The following is a 15,108-nucleotide window of genomic DNA, read 5'->3' as shown; positions in this document are numbered from 1 at the left end:
TCAACATTATAAACTATAGTTTCCTCTTTAGCTGGAACCGGTTCTTTAACTTCTTCTTTAACAGGTGGGTGATATTTAAACCACTTCTCTTTAGGGAGATCAACATGAGTAGCAAATGATTCACAAAAGGAGGCTACTATCTCAGAGTCAAGTCCATATTTAGTGCTAAACTTTTGAAAAGCATCGGTATTCATAAAAGATTTAACACAATCATACTTAAGCTTAATACCTGACTCTTTACCTTCGTCGAGTTCCCAATCTTCAGAGTTGCGTTTAATTCTTTCCAAAAGATCCCACCGGAATTCAATAGTCTTCTTCATAAAAAAACCAGTACAAGAAGTATCAAGCATGGATTGATCATCACAAGAAAGCCGAGCATAAAAATTTTGAACAATAATTTCTCTTGAGAGCTCATGATTGGGGCATGAATATAACATTGACTTAAGCCTCCCCCAAGCTAGAGCGATACTTTCTCCTTCACGAGGCCAAAAATTACATATGTAATTCCGATCGCGATGAACTAGATGCATAGGATAAAGGGTTTTCCCAGTCACGACGTTGTAAAACGACGGCCAGTGAATTGTAATACGACTCACTATAGGGCGAATTCGAGCTCGGTACCCGGGGATCCTCTAGAGTCGACCTGCAGGCATGCAAGCTTAAACAATCCACAAATTTGTTCCACATATATCAAATGCATATCAGGATGTTCAGTTCCGTCTCCTGCATAAGGATTAGCTAGCAGCTTCATACCTGAAGGAATTTCATATTCGATATTTTTAGTAGGTGCAGTAGGTTGAGGGGTAACTAATTGTGGTTCTAATCGAGGTGAAGATACCCCGAACAAACCCCTCAAAGGATTGTTCTCCATAGTAACAAGTGACAATAAATTTCAGCACACTATATAAATGCTTCCTTACCAAATTCCACTTACCAAAGGAGCTTCACTCCCCGGCAACGGCGCCAGAAAATAGCCTTGATGACCCACAAGTATAGGGGATCAGTTGTAGCTCTTTTCAATAAGTAAGAGTGTCGAACCCAACGAGGAGCAGAAGGAAATGGCAAGTGGTTTTCAGCAAGGTAGTGTCTGCAAGTGCTGAAACTGTAAGTAACGGAGTAGTTTGATAGCCAGATAATTTGTAACGAGCAAGTAATGATAGTAGTAACAAAAGTGCAGCAAGGTAGATCCTTTTGAGGCAAAGGACAGGCCAAAACGGTCTCTTATAGTAACCAAAGCATTCTTGAGGGTACATGGGAATTTCATCTAGTCACTTTCATCATGTTGGTTTGATTTGTGTTTGCTACTTTGATAATTTGATATGTGGGTGGACCGGTGCTTAGGTGTTGTTCTTACTTGAACAAACCTCCTACTTATGATTAACCCTCCAGCAAGCATCCGCAACTACGAGAAAAGTATTAAGAATAAATTCTAACCATAGCGTTAAATTTTTGGATCCAATCGGTCCCTTACGGAATAGCGCATAAACTAGGGTTTAAGCTTCTGTCACTCTCGCAACCCATCGTCTAATTGCTACTCCACAATGCATTCCCTTAGGCCCAAATATGGTGAAGTGTCATGTAGTCGACCTTCACATGACACCACTAAGGGAATCACAACATACATACTATCCTAATATCAAACACATATCAAGTTCACATGATTACTTGCAACATGATTTCTCCCGTGACCTCAAGAACAAAAGTAACTACTCACAAGTGATAAACATGCTCAAGATCAGAGGGGTATTAAATAGCATATTGGATCTGAACATACAATATTCCACCAAATAAACCATATAGTGATCAACTACAAGATGTAATCAACACTACTAGTCACCCACAAGCACCAATCTATAGTTCCGGTAACAAGATTGAACACAAGAGATGAACTAGGGTTTGAGAGGAGTTGGTGCAGTTGAAGATGTTGATGGAGATTGCCCTCCCCAAGATGGGAGAGTTGTTGGTGATGATGATGACGATGATTTCCCCCTCCGGGAGGGAAGTTCCCCCGGCAGAATCGCTCCGTCGGAGGGCAAAAGTACTCCTGCCCAAGTTCCACCTCGAGATGGCGGCGCTCCGTCCCGAAAGTCCTCTCCTTATTTTTTTTTCTAGGTCAAAATGACTTATATACCAGAAGATGGGCACCGGAGGTGCGCCTGGGTGAACACAACCCACCAGGGAGCGCCTGGGCTCCCTGGCGCGCCCAGGTGGGTTGTGCCCACCTGGTGGGCCCCCTCTAGTACTTATTTGCTCCAATATTCTTCAAATATTTCATAAAAATTCTCCGTGAAGTTTCGGCTTGTTTGGAGTTGTGCAGAATAGGTGGCCTGACGTAGCTTTTCCAGGTCTAGATTTCGAGCTGCCGGAATTCTCCCTCTTTATGTGTTCCTTGCAAATTATGAGAGAAAAGGCATTAGAATTACTTCCAAAAGCATTATTATGCATAAAAACATCATAAATAATAGTAAGAAAACATGATGCAAAATGGACATATCAGCGCCTATGACGGCGACTTAGATATGATGAGTCAGTCATATGACGACTCAGGCTATCAGCATGCTGATGAGGATATGGATGAACTTCCCGGGAAGGAACGTCCTAGCAGGGTTGATTGCAAGAAGTCTCTCTTCATGCAATCCTCATAGGACACGCCTGAAGATGCCGCATCAACACAGGCTCAACTAGCCGAGGGTCGTACAGTGCTTAGGCCAACAACACTGGGGCTGGGGTTAAGGAAGGGTCTGGAAGGTCAATCCAAGAAAAAGGAGAGGAAGAGACTGGCGACGAAAGGAACTGCTGCCTACACACAAGCGAGAGCACATAGCAGCCAGACGGCGGATTTTGAAGAGCGTGTACACGTCAAAGGTGCGGCCATGTTTCATGTCGCGGGCGAGACTATGCTACCGTCGAAACCGCTGGAGGCATTATCTGGGGATCTCAGGAGACTGCACGACCATGTGTTGTCGACTGAGAAAAGCCTACTAGCCTCAAAGGATCTAGGATATCCAACATACGCGGCTCGTGTGCCTGAGGGGAAGTGCTACGTCGACACATGGCCAGCGGAGGTGTTCTTCCTGCGGTTTGAGCATATCTTCGAGATGTTTCTGACAAGGCGGCTCGATTTTACAATCGTCCACCTTTTTGCGCTACATATGAGCTCCGTCATGAAGAGAGAAGAAGTCTTGCAAATCTGTGCGGCGGATCCATAGTACATGCACGAGTCCTTCTTGAGTCTCCGCGACTTTGAGCGTAAAACTGCTAGGGAGTACCTCGAAAACTTCATGGTACAGAATAAGGACCAGGAAATTGTCCTCCTGTCTTATCATCCAAAGTAAGTCAGTGCCAGACTACCCTTTCGTACATTTCAATCATTCATTCTCGCTCATATGGAGAATAATTTGAGGTGTTCTTTTCCCGCAGCAATGGGCGCGCCATCCTTATCGTTCTTTACCCGCGAGTCTCCCACGCCGTGTATTTCAACCCTACCAGAAACTACGAGAATAAGTTCTACACCCACGTAATGAATATTCTAGATGATGCTCTCCACGGCTTCAGCTTAAGGGGTGGCCACCTGCAGATCAGGAAACAAAGGAACCGCAAGCCGGGTTTTTCGCATAAAACTAACTTCTGCTGCATCCATGTCCCAAAACCAAGCAGGAATGATGGATTCTACCTCCTCCATCTCATGATGGAGTTCAGAAGGGATCACCAACAGCTTCGCATGACAACCAGAAGCGATGATCATATCCGCAAGTGGGTAGAATCTCAAGGAGAAGCGGATTATAAACTTAGAGATGACTTCTTTCTCATCCAGAGGGACATTGCGACGATCATCATGAAAGAAGTCGTCGAAGAGAAGGGGGTGTTCCACCACGGCCCTATATCGCAAGCTGACGTCCGAACTCGCATAGGCATGCAACGTCAGGACCTCACACTGTTCAAGAAGCTAGGGTGCATCCTCGATGATACGGAAGGATGGAAGTTCTATTGATTTACGATGCCGATGATGATGATATGTGTCAGTTGAACTTGTATACTTTCTGTAGCGATGAAACTTTGTGATGTCCACGGTCCCTGCAGAACTTGCGTAATGCTACTTTGTTAGTTTGGGTACAATGACCTGCGTACCTCTAGTTAATTAGTCTGCGTACGATGAAACTGCGTTGATTATTTATGTGTTTACTATATGTTGCATCTAGTTGCTAACCCTTTTTTTCGTGTTGCTCAAGTATATTTTGTTGCATATGATTTGTACATTCTCTTCATGAAGATGCATATCTAACAGGGACCTAGATTCTTGATGGCGAAGAAGCAAAGCTATGTCGTGTACAAAGGGAAGGTTCCGGGAGTGTACGACGAGTGGCCTGAGTGTTAGGCGCAAGTGGATCGGGTCTCGGGCGCCAGCCATAAAGGCTTCAAAAGCAGACAAGAAGCAGAAGCTAGTTACTTGAGGTTCACGCTAGCACGAGAGAGGACTCATAACTGCCGCCTCATGTACTGCATAGTTCCGCTCTCACTCATAGTGATAGCTCTTCTCGCGTATATCATTGTTTAGATGGATGACGATGCATGTAGTTGCAAGTATTCGAGACTTGTATCGCTATTTTCGAGATGATGATGAGAGACCACTTTGTGTTGGATGATGATTATGATGATGACATGATTTGATGAGACTATTTGTATGTATATGCTATGATTACATTTGTATGTGTATGATATGCTAGAGATTATTGTATAAAGCCTATTCAAATACAAAACAAATATGCAGGAAAAAATCGGAAACTAATAAAACTAGCAATAGCGAGGGGAACAAAGTTAGCAGCAGCGTGCTCTTACCAGTAGCGCGGCTTAACAAAAGGCGTTGCAGCTATTAGCAGTAGCGCGCTGCCGTAAAGCTCGCTACTGCTACCCGTGTATAGCAGTAGTGTGGGCCAACACGCGCTACTGCTAAAAGTTAGTTGTGGCGACATATCAGTAGCGCGGGAGCCCGCGCTACTGATAAACCTAATACCCGCGCTACTGCTAGGCTCTTCCCTAGTAGTGTAACGGGATTCAAATGCACCAAGCAAAGGCTTGAGCATCGAAGCCCTCAGCGAGCTGCACACCCTGCCATTGAGAAGGTGAAGGCAAGGAGACTACTCACCGCGGAGGACGACCACACCGTCACATTCCATGAACCACCACTGCAAAGCCGCCATCCACCTCCGCCACCAAAGAGCCCCCCCCCCCCGGTCGTCTCGTCCTGGACTGTCGGACGCCACGCCATTGGTAGGCAGAGATTCTCACCCCCGAGCATGCATAGCCGGCCCAGACAGTGGCCGGGAAAGACGACAAGACGGCGACCCGACCAAGTAGAGCAATCCCTCCACCAACACATCATCTCCGGCAAGGAGCGTGGTGCCTACTGCAAGCCATCGAACGGGGACACCACTGAAGATTATCGACGACCCACTCGCTCAGAAGCTCACACCACCACCTCCACCGACTCAAGGCGGCGTCTTCAGAAAGAAAACGGCGCCGGAGCATCGCCGCCGCCCAATCCAGGAGATTTTGGGCTTTCACTCGGGTCACGGAAGTGGAGGGCGAGGGAAAAGATCACGACGTCGCCTTCAGGAAGGGTAGCAATCCCCGGAACATTGCCGACATCGTGGCCGCCTATGTCGACCAGGAGCTTCCCCCGATCCAGAGCCCACGCCCCCGTCGCCCCACCCAACAGTGGGCTAGCGGGGTGAGGTGTACCAGGAGCAGAGGAGGACGTCGTCTTCAGCTCGATGCATGGGACCAGCGGGGCAACCCCAGCCTCGATCCCCATGTTCGCCGCACCTTTGCTGCCCGAGAAGCTAAGGAGGGCGCCCCGCAGCATCCGCGCCAGCCACTCGCCGCCGGAAGGGAGGCACGCTCACCGGAAGAGGCCGCCGCCTCATATCCGCGCCCACCACGCGCGGCCCCCGCGCCCACCCCACACGCCTGCGGAGAGGGGAGGAGCCCCCAGGCGGCACGCGAGCCACCGCACTCGCCAGATCCGCCACCACGCCGCCCCATTGTCACTGCGCGCCACGCCGGCCAGGCCTCCGCCGGATCTCGCTGCGCCCATGCCGCCAGACCAAGCAAAGGGGAGAGAAGAGCCTGCCGCTGCCAGCGCCACGCGGGCTTAGCCCGGCGACGCCTGCTGGCGGCAGGGGAGGGGAGGGCTAGAGAAGAGGGGGCGGGTTCCGGCGGCTAGGGTTGAGCCCCCGGATCGCCGCGGGGGGGGGGGGGGGGGGGGGGGACACGGGAGAGGGGGAGGGAGGTGGGCTCTCAGGAGGCCAAGTGAAAATCTGTGATACACTATATAGAATAGAATATTTGTACTCCATGAAACCTTTCCTGGGCTCCATAAATTTTGTTTTTGAGCTCGTGCTTCTACAGATTCTGCAATTTTGATTCATTGTTCGGGCATTTGGAGTTCAAAGGTATCTAAGTTTCTCTGATGTGTGTTTTCAAAGAATTTGGTACGCTTGGCACTAGATTTTTTTGGCCGAACGCATTGTCACTTTTTTGTCTTTCTATTATATTATCTTTGAATCTACATAGAATATATTAGTGGTATGAAAAAGTGAAGTAGTCTAATTCAATTTCTTTTTTCATTGCATACACTTAATTTCAATCTGATCAAAATAAAAAAATCAAAGATAATTGATTTCAGCCATAAGTAGAACGCCCGAGTTGCTACACCTTTGCGGGGAGAGCAGCGCATGGGGCGGTGGTTGAGGCCACGGCAGCTGCCGACCTCGTCCATGGCCATTGTTGGTCAGTGAAGTAGGCATGCATGAGGTGGTGGCAGGGTGTGTTAGCGCGGTGACTCGAGGAGGAGGATGCAGTCACGGGGAGGGAGAGACGACGGAGGGCTTCAACGGCCGGTGTGCGCTGGTTGGCCGCGTGGTGGCGCCATGCCGCGGCTCCGGTCGGGCGGACACCTGCCGGGCACAGGTACGTCGCTGGACGTGGGTAAGAGGTGGGGATTTGGAGGCGGAGCTGTCGGGCGATAGTTTTGTTACATCTGACCATCATATTAATTGTTTTTTTGCGGGGAATCGAGATTGCGGGGAATCATATTAATTGTTGTTGATTCAACAAAAAAACATCTCGAGATTTTTTGTTGAATCAACAACAATTAATATGAAATGGACGGAGCATTTCTAACATGGGTCAGGAAGTAGCATATGCTATTTAGATGGGTTTTTTTTTGCGGGGTGTAAATTAAGAGGTCTATCTTTTCGGAGATTTTTTTTCATTCTTTTGTTTATATACAAGATTTTGCACCTTCATAGAGTTTATGTTTCACTTTAGTTAGTTGTGAGCGGTACTGCTTAACTTTTCTTTTAACTAATTGATTGCCAAAAAAGAGATCAAAAGAATATTTGAATTGATAAAAATCTGTAAGATATAAAGTAAAAGGTTTTTGAAAAGAGGGCTCACACAGTCAAGGAAAGGAAATGTCAACGAGAAATATGTAACTTTATCTTTTTGCAAGGAGAGAGTGGTTAAAGAGAGATGAAGATTGCCTATGAAGGAAGAAGCGAGATAGAGCATAACCAGATTTTTGGCTCACATCTCTGAGCACGTTATTTTGAAAGGCGGTAAAGTGGCACTAAAAATTTACAATAAAATTCACACACAAACATATGCATATGCTCTAAGTGACAATCAAATTTCGTTCAAACATATGTTATATAATGCGCTGCAAAAAAGACAGAAATCCGGCAAAAAAAGGAAAATAACAAGCTGATTTTTGCAGGTGTATCTTTTTATCTCTCACATACAAAAATGGATTTTATACAAATCCGTACGAATATACTACACTTCTATTTGTGTGCAAGGAAAAAAATTAGCTGTAAAAATTCATTTCTTTGAAATGGAAAAAGGGCTCATGGCCCCGGGCTCGAAACACATTATTTGGATAGAGAAAAAACGGTTTGTTGTTATAGGAATTGAACCACATGTTGTCAGGTTCGATGCACATTTCTCAATTAAAATAATTATTTAATTACCATATTTTTTGTTGTTCCATGGCAATACCCTTGGCACTCGGCTAGGTTGATAGGATCTATTTTTGTCCTGTGCCTTTTTTTATTTGATTAAGATCAATTTCCGTTCTTTGCTGTTGCAGTATTGGAGTGGGATTTCCATCATGGCTCCCTTGCGTTATTTATGAGATTACATTGAAGAAAGGGATTCATCGACCTAGTACGATGTTTTTTTATAATCAAAGCAAAATATAGCTATGCTTCTCTTCGCAAGTGCTTTAATTTGACCTTTTTATTTGACCGTTAAAACTTAAATCTGCGTGAAAAGACGGGATATGACGAAGGAATTTTAGCGCTTGGACGGACAGGCATTGTTGGAGCACCCATCACGGGCTCACAGGGCCAGGCCAACCCCGTGGCCCATATGGCAAGGGAGATAAGTGGCTGCGATAATTTTGCCCTAACATCGGAAATTCTCACCCTAAAAAAGAAAAATCGGAACTTCCATTTCGTTCTCCCGCCGCCCCTCCCCCGCACGGCAGGTGCCTTCTTCGAGTCTCCGCCACAGCGGCCGCCGCCTCCGCCTCCCACATCGCCCAAGCCCGCCACCGCCCCCGCCCCCGCCCCCGCCCCGCCCCCGCCGGGCGAACCCAAGTCCCGCCCCCGCCGGGCGAATCCAAGTCCCACCCCCGCCGCTTGCCCCCTCCAACCCCTTCTCCGATACCCCCAAACCCCTCGATAAACCCGAGTCCGGCCCTCAACTTCGGAGGCGTCCTCTTCCCCAGGACTCACAACAATCGGAGCCCAAAATCGCCGCCACCTCTTCCTACAATCGGAACTCCGGTCCACCCCGCCGGGCCTCCCCTCCACTGCGCAGGTACGTCCGCCGCAGCGCCGGCCGCCTCCCTTTCCCCCAAAGCTTGCCTTAGCGAACCCGTGTAGCCTTGGAATCGGCCAGCCTTCCATCGATCTTGTTGGCTGTGGCCCAGTGTCCAGGGTCCAATATATAGTGCGTGTGTTCTTTGGCAATATCTGCTAGTAGTATTTTCTAGGCAAAGCGGTCTTCAAACTCGTAGGGGGGAGAGAGAGAGGGAGGGAGAGTGTAGATAGGTTCAATTTGGTAATTGTTCTGTCTCGGAAAGCATGGATTTTGATGTTCATTTGGGGGTCCTTTGTTAGCATTGATTGTCTGTTGGCCAGCCCTCCCTTGGATCTTGTTGGCTGCGGCTGTGAATTTGGTAAAGATATACTTTTTCTTTTTAGAAAATGAGGTAAAGATATACTTATGTGTATGGATTCATGGAGTTCTTCCCGTACTTCTTGCTACTCACCTGTTACATGTTATGATAAAACCAATTATGCCCAGTGATACGTAGAATCAGTACATAGTAGTTTTTTGACTCTTAAATGGATATGTTGGTCAGTTCTGTTGCTGTTTCACAGCAGCTTCTCAAACCTCTAATTTAGTCACTCAACATATGGATGAGCGCACGCATTCGTGTCTTCTTTTCCATGGTGGTTGAAATTGAGATTAGGAACGGTGCACTCATTTTGTTCTGGAAAGACTGGTGTGGGCAGGGACAGTGTATTCCTGATCTTGCACCCTATCTATTTTCTGCAGTGTCCACTTGATGTTGATGCTCTGTGTTATCGCTGTGAATGCTGGCATGACAACGAATGTCATTATTTTCTGAATTACTTATATTAGTGTTTTGTCATGCAGTTATATGGGCTGATTGTTTTGAAAAATAAACCTCAAGAAAAAGATAAGGAGGTTCCTGTGACCAGCATCTCGTTGCGAGCGAGGTTAGAGGCATTGATATGTTTAGTGCATTTATGCTTCCTTCACTCCTCTACATCTTCTTGTAATCAAGCTGGTGATTCGCTCATAGCTAAAGCTACATTGTACTTCTGTGCAGATTCGAGCCTCCTAGTCATCACTCATCGAACACCATTTTGAGGAAAGGAGGAAAGACCTTCTGACCTCTTAAGAGATCAGGGATGCCTCCGGTAAGCATCCTATGTTAGCCTCACTCTCTTTGTTGTGCTTTCTTGCTACAATCTTGAGCTAAGCAAGCTATCGATTTAGGCAGTCTACTCTTTTTCTTCCGAGATTTTCGGTCGAGAGTCAGGAATTTTTAGCATCGGTTTCCAGTCTTTGAATGCCTCCGTAAGCAATCTCGCTCCACCCGCTGTACACAGTCCACCTCACACACAATATATCATCTTTCAAACCATTTTCTGTATGGGCAGTTTATCTTCATAACTTGTGGAAACCGAGCATATTATGTATCATATGTTCTGATATTTCCGCTTCCGTATTGAATGTAGAGGCCTTGAAGCTCGTTCTTTTTCCTTTTCTTCTGAATTCTCAGATTGCGGCAGACAAGGAAGAGTTAGATAGGCTGTATAACCAAGTAGCTGGATCTGTCGTTCTACTTCTTCGGTCCAAAGATGGTGACTCCGTTGATTTTGGCACCGGAATTGTCCTTTTTTCGGATGAAAGTAGAGCATTGATTGGCGTAGATAAATCTCAAATCAAGGATGGCGAGACTATTACAGTTCGGTTCCATGACAGTACACAAAGCGTTGCGAGTGTCTTTTTGAAAAAGACAACACAAAAGCACGCGGTTCTACTAGTGTATTCCACTGCTCGCCCTCCTCCTGTCAGGTTCAATGTGTCTCCAACCACGAGGCAAGATATTTTCATGCTTGGTGTGGTGGAAGAGGATGAGACACTTGGTTTGATGACTGGAACTGTCGGGTGCGTATATTGCATACTTACTTTTCTACTGACCGCCTTACAGTTCACTTGTTTGCTGACATCTCCTTTTATAGCAATCCGAACTGCAGAGCTGTTGATAGGGCAAGGAATCATATTTATCGAAGCGAGAGTACATTTGCTGTGAGTTGCCCCATGTCAGGACGAAGTTTGGTTCCAAACGATAAGGAAAAGGTTGAAGAAACCAAGGAGATTATGCAATTGATTGGAGCGCCCGTGTTTGACATGAGTGGTTTGGTTATTGGTACAATCGATTGTGCTGATCCGGATTCGTATAATCTGAAATTTGCAATTAAAACCATTTTTTTCTGGATAAGCTGGAAAAGTTTTTAAAGGATAAGGATGAGCAGGTGATACTTTATTATTCTGTTTTTTTTTGTTATGCTAAAAGAAATGGCAGTAAAGCTTCACTTGGATTTATTATATGTTTGCAGATTTATCTTTCAAGGGGTGAGGGAGGCACTGGAACGAGCGGGCAGGGTAGTTCCACTTCAGCACCGGAGAGTAAAAAGAGGTAGGTAACACTAAGTGCATAACTGGACATGTTTTGTGTCATGAATTGTACACATAATCCTTCTGGTGTGTTGTTCTTATCAGGGAACGTGCAGATTCACCTCCAACAGGCTATGCTTGATTGTCAGCAGAAGATCTACCTGCCTCACAATGCATCAACACAGGGCTTCGTTCTGCATCAGCTTGGAACCACCATCCTTCAAAGCAGCTTTGTCCTCCTCTCTCTGCAAACCTGCACAGTACAAAATCAACAAGCACATGACAGAGATGATTTAGGAAAATTGTTCGATCAAGGATCAGAGCACTTAACACACATGATTTAGGTCAAATGGTCTACCTTTAAATGGCAACCACAAGAAAAACGAAATTGCTTCAGCCAAGGATCAAAACAGAACAGGAAACGAATGACAATACCTGATTAAGGGAGCCTGAGTGCTGGCCCGTCCTATGCTGCTGCTTGTTCCTGTACTGGTAGCTCTCTTCAGATGCTGTTGAAGTAGTGCTAATAGGGGCTAAGATATGTTTTGAGTGTGAGAATCTCCAGCTGGTTTCCAATTAGTGTGCCAACTTGCTCTCCTTCTTGCATGTCTCCTGTAATGAACTTTTTTTTTATTTTTGTTAAGAAATTAACGGAAAGGGGGTTAAGCCGGTTGGTTAGATAGCATCATTTCTGTCGAACCATTTAACCCGAATCATTTTCTTGGTGTGGATAGCAAGATATATAAGGTGAGTTATTCGGCTGTTCTTAGTTCCTGGTTCTTTCCTATATATTGCTCTTATTATATGTCATAGGCATGATGATAAAAGATGTGCAACTATGATTACAAATGCGAATACCAGCTTGTTCTTGAAACCACAATCCTTGTTAGAAGTTACACCAAGTATGTTAGCCTACTTGTTTTATTGTTCTTTTTGTATTGTGAGCTAAATTCTTGTCATCAGCTTGAGATGGAAGAGTAATTAAGGTGATCATTTAACGGTTTACAACTGTAAGTTTGTTTCTTTTTAATGGTTTACAACATTCATATTGACTGTTCGTCACCCTGGGTGAGGAATAGTTATTCTTCATCCCCTCTATTTTAACATCAATGCACTTTAATTTTACTTTATGTAAATTTTGTCTTATTTCAGATGTAAAAAGAGAACGTAAGAAAAATATATAATCACCGTAAAAAATATTTTATGTTACGTAAAATTGCAAATGTAAAAACATAGTGTAAAATGTACATAAAATGCAAATTTCCTGGTCTTATGACCTTTTTTTTTCTTATGCCAAATTTTACGCAGTGAATCAATATGAAAATAGTCACATTCATACCGATTCACTACGTAAAATTCGGATAACTAGTCGACCCGTCCCAGTAATAATAGTTGAACTTCACCTAGAGACAGTTTGAACTTCCGCAAACATTGTCCAAATAGGGCTTGCGATATACCGTTGGAAAGATGTGGACACGTGGATCACAACTAAGTTAAATTTTTGTCAAAAACTACACGGTTTAAGAGCGGTTTTGAAAGCCGTTTTCTACATACGGCAAAAACATGAATAGTATTTGTGAGCCCATTTCTAAACGGTTTGTCAGTATAAGGCAAATGATATGGCGTTGAACAGCTTCTGCAAATTCACTCATTCTACATATAGAAAGTTTTCCCAAATTCCATACGGTTAAAGAGTAATTTAAAAATGCTAGAATTTTTCAAACCGAACAGTCGAGCTCGTATTGTTGGCAGAATTTAAAAACGGCTAATCCGTTTGATGCAAATGATATGGCGTTGGAAAGCTTATAGAAATGCGCTTCTTTTCCATCTAGAAAGTTTATCAAAATTGTTATTAATGTTATACACGAAACTTTTAAATTGTTTATCAAAATTTAGCATATAATATACCGTTGGAAAGCTTATGAATAGGAGCAACTTTTTTATGTAAATAGTTGTTACAAATTCATTGCCATTTTCGAGCAGTTTTAAAAATGGCAAAAAAAACATTGTTTGCATTTTTTTAACATGTAAATGAACTACCGATGTCTCACACTATAAATTTTAAACCGTGTAGGGAAGAGGACATGAACTTCTTGTAGAAACCTATTAGGCTTTTATTTTTTTATTTTTTTATTCTCATTCGAAAAGCATTCCGTGTAGTACTTACACTGCTCGTTGTTTTCACTTTGAACTTATGTTATGCATTTTTTTTTGTAATTCCTCACCCGTTCGTCAGAGTTGCACACATGATATACCTTTAGAAACCTGTTGAAAAGACGCAATTTTTTCTAATACGGTTAATGGGCAACATACACCAATTTTTAATGTAGAGCATTTTGTTTCAAATTTGTAATGGATTGAGAGAATTATTTTAGAAGACCAAGAACAATTTTTTTCTGTGATTTTGAACATGTAATACACAGTGAACCACTATCAAAAGAAGTTTTGAACTTTCCCATGCCGAGCACCCGAACTTCTAGCAACAAAATTTTATACTTTGCCTTTTTATTCCTTTTTCCCATATGAAAACACACACAATGCAGTACATGAACTTCTGGCAATTTTTTTATCGGGAAAACTCCTAAAGAACTCATCGAAATTGAGCAAATGATACCATTACAAAGCTATTGGAAAACATTTTTACAAAATCATGACGGTTTAAGAGCATCTTTTAAACACGCTAAAACCTGTTTCAAATGATATACACAAGACATTTCAATTATATTCCGGGAATAACACGTATGATATACCGTTGGAAATATTATGTTTTAGAAGCAATTTTCTCATGTAGACAAAAATTTGAAATTCATTGCCATTTTGAGTAGTTTTTCAAATGCCAAAAATGGCAACGATATTCTAATTTGTAAATTTTAGGTTTTTATAAACTCAAAGTTCTCTCTTGTTTTAATTTTAACTTCTTAGTTTTATATTTAGAAAAAAAATACCTTTTTAAGTAAACATCGAACAACTTTTTTTGTAACTGTATTAAATACTTCTTTTCGAGAAACGAGAAGAATCTGAGTTTTTTTTATACATCGAGCAGCTCCGTTATTTTAATTTGAATTTTTTAGTTTTATTCTTTAGTAACGAGGAAAAACTGAGTTGCTTATAAACATTGAAACGCACAAATGATACACCTTTGAAAAGCTATTGAAATTATGCAATTTTTTCTTGTTAAAAAACTTGAACATCTTTATTCTTTTTTTAACTTCTTGGTTTTATTCTTTTAATAATGAGAAAAATCCAAATTTTTAATAGACATCGAACTTCACCATTTTTTATTTGAATTTCTTAGTTTTATTTGTTAGTAACAGGCAAAATCTTGTGTTTATAAAGATTAAAGCGCGCCTTTATTTTAATTCAAACTTCTAATTTTTTAAGAACGGGAAAAACCATTTTTTATAAACTCTTTTGGAATGTTCCTCTTTGTAAATTCAACTTCTCTGATTTTTTTTACAAATGGGAAAATCCATTTTTATAAATATTTTGAAATAATTTTTTATTTGAACTTCTTGGGCACTTTTTTGTGTACGCTCATAACAATTTCTTTGAACCCTTCAATTTATTAAATTTGAACTTTGAGAGTTATCATTTTTTGTAGGTGACACTTTTGTTTTCTTCGTACTATATCAACATCACATTACTCCGTTATTTTAATTTGAACTTCTTGGTTTATTCTTTATTAACGCGAATTTTGAGTTTCGTAATCAACATTGAACCGCTCCTTTTTTTAAGTTAGAACTTCTAGTCATTTAGAAACGGGGAAAATTGAGTCTTCGAAAACGCACTGCATGAAGAAGTTAAATTTTTGCGGCATGATTGTTTGAA

At 43.0% G+C, this 15,108-nt stretch overlaps 1 long non-coding RNA gene across 1 annotated transcript; it reads left to right on the top strand.

Annotated features, from left to right (window-relative positions):
* The first annotated feature begins 8,644 nt into the window (after window positions 1-8,644).
* LOC125547885 lies at window positions 8,645-11,958 on the top strand. The gene is made up of 7 exons (XR_007300822.1): window positions 8,645-8,883; window positions 9,730-9,812; window positions 9,926-10,016; window positions 10,382-10,770; window positions 10,845-11,138; window positions 11,223-11,302; window positions 11,386-11,958. It is a non-coding gene; the product is annotated as an uncharacterized LOC125547885 (long non-coding RNA).
* Window positions 11,959-15,108: the final 3,150 nt, after the last annotated feature.

The sequence above is a fragment of the Triticum urartu genome, chromosome 3 (genome assembly GCF_003073215.2).
Source record: "Triticum urartu cultivar G1812 chromosome 3, Tu2.1, whole genome shotgun sequence".
Classification (NCBI taxonomy): Eukaryota; Viridiplantae; Streptophyta; class Magnoliopsida; order Poales; family Poaceae; genus Triticum; species Triticum urartu.
Note: the sequence above shows the minus strand (reverse complement) of the source record. Positions and strands in the feature narration are given on the sequence as shown.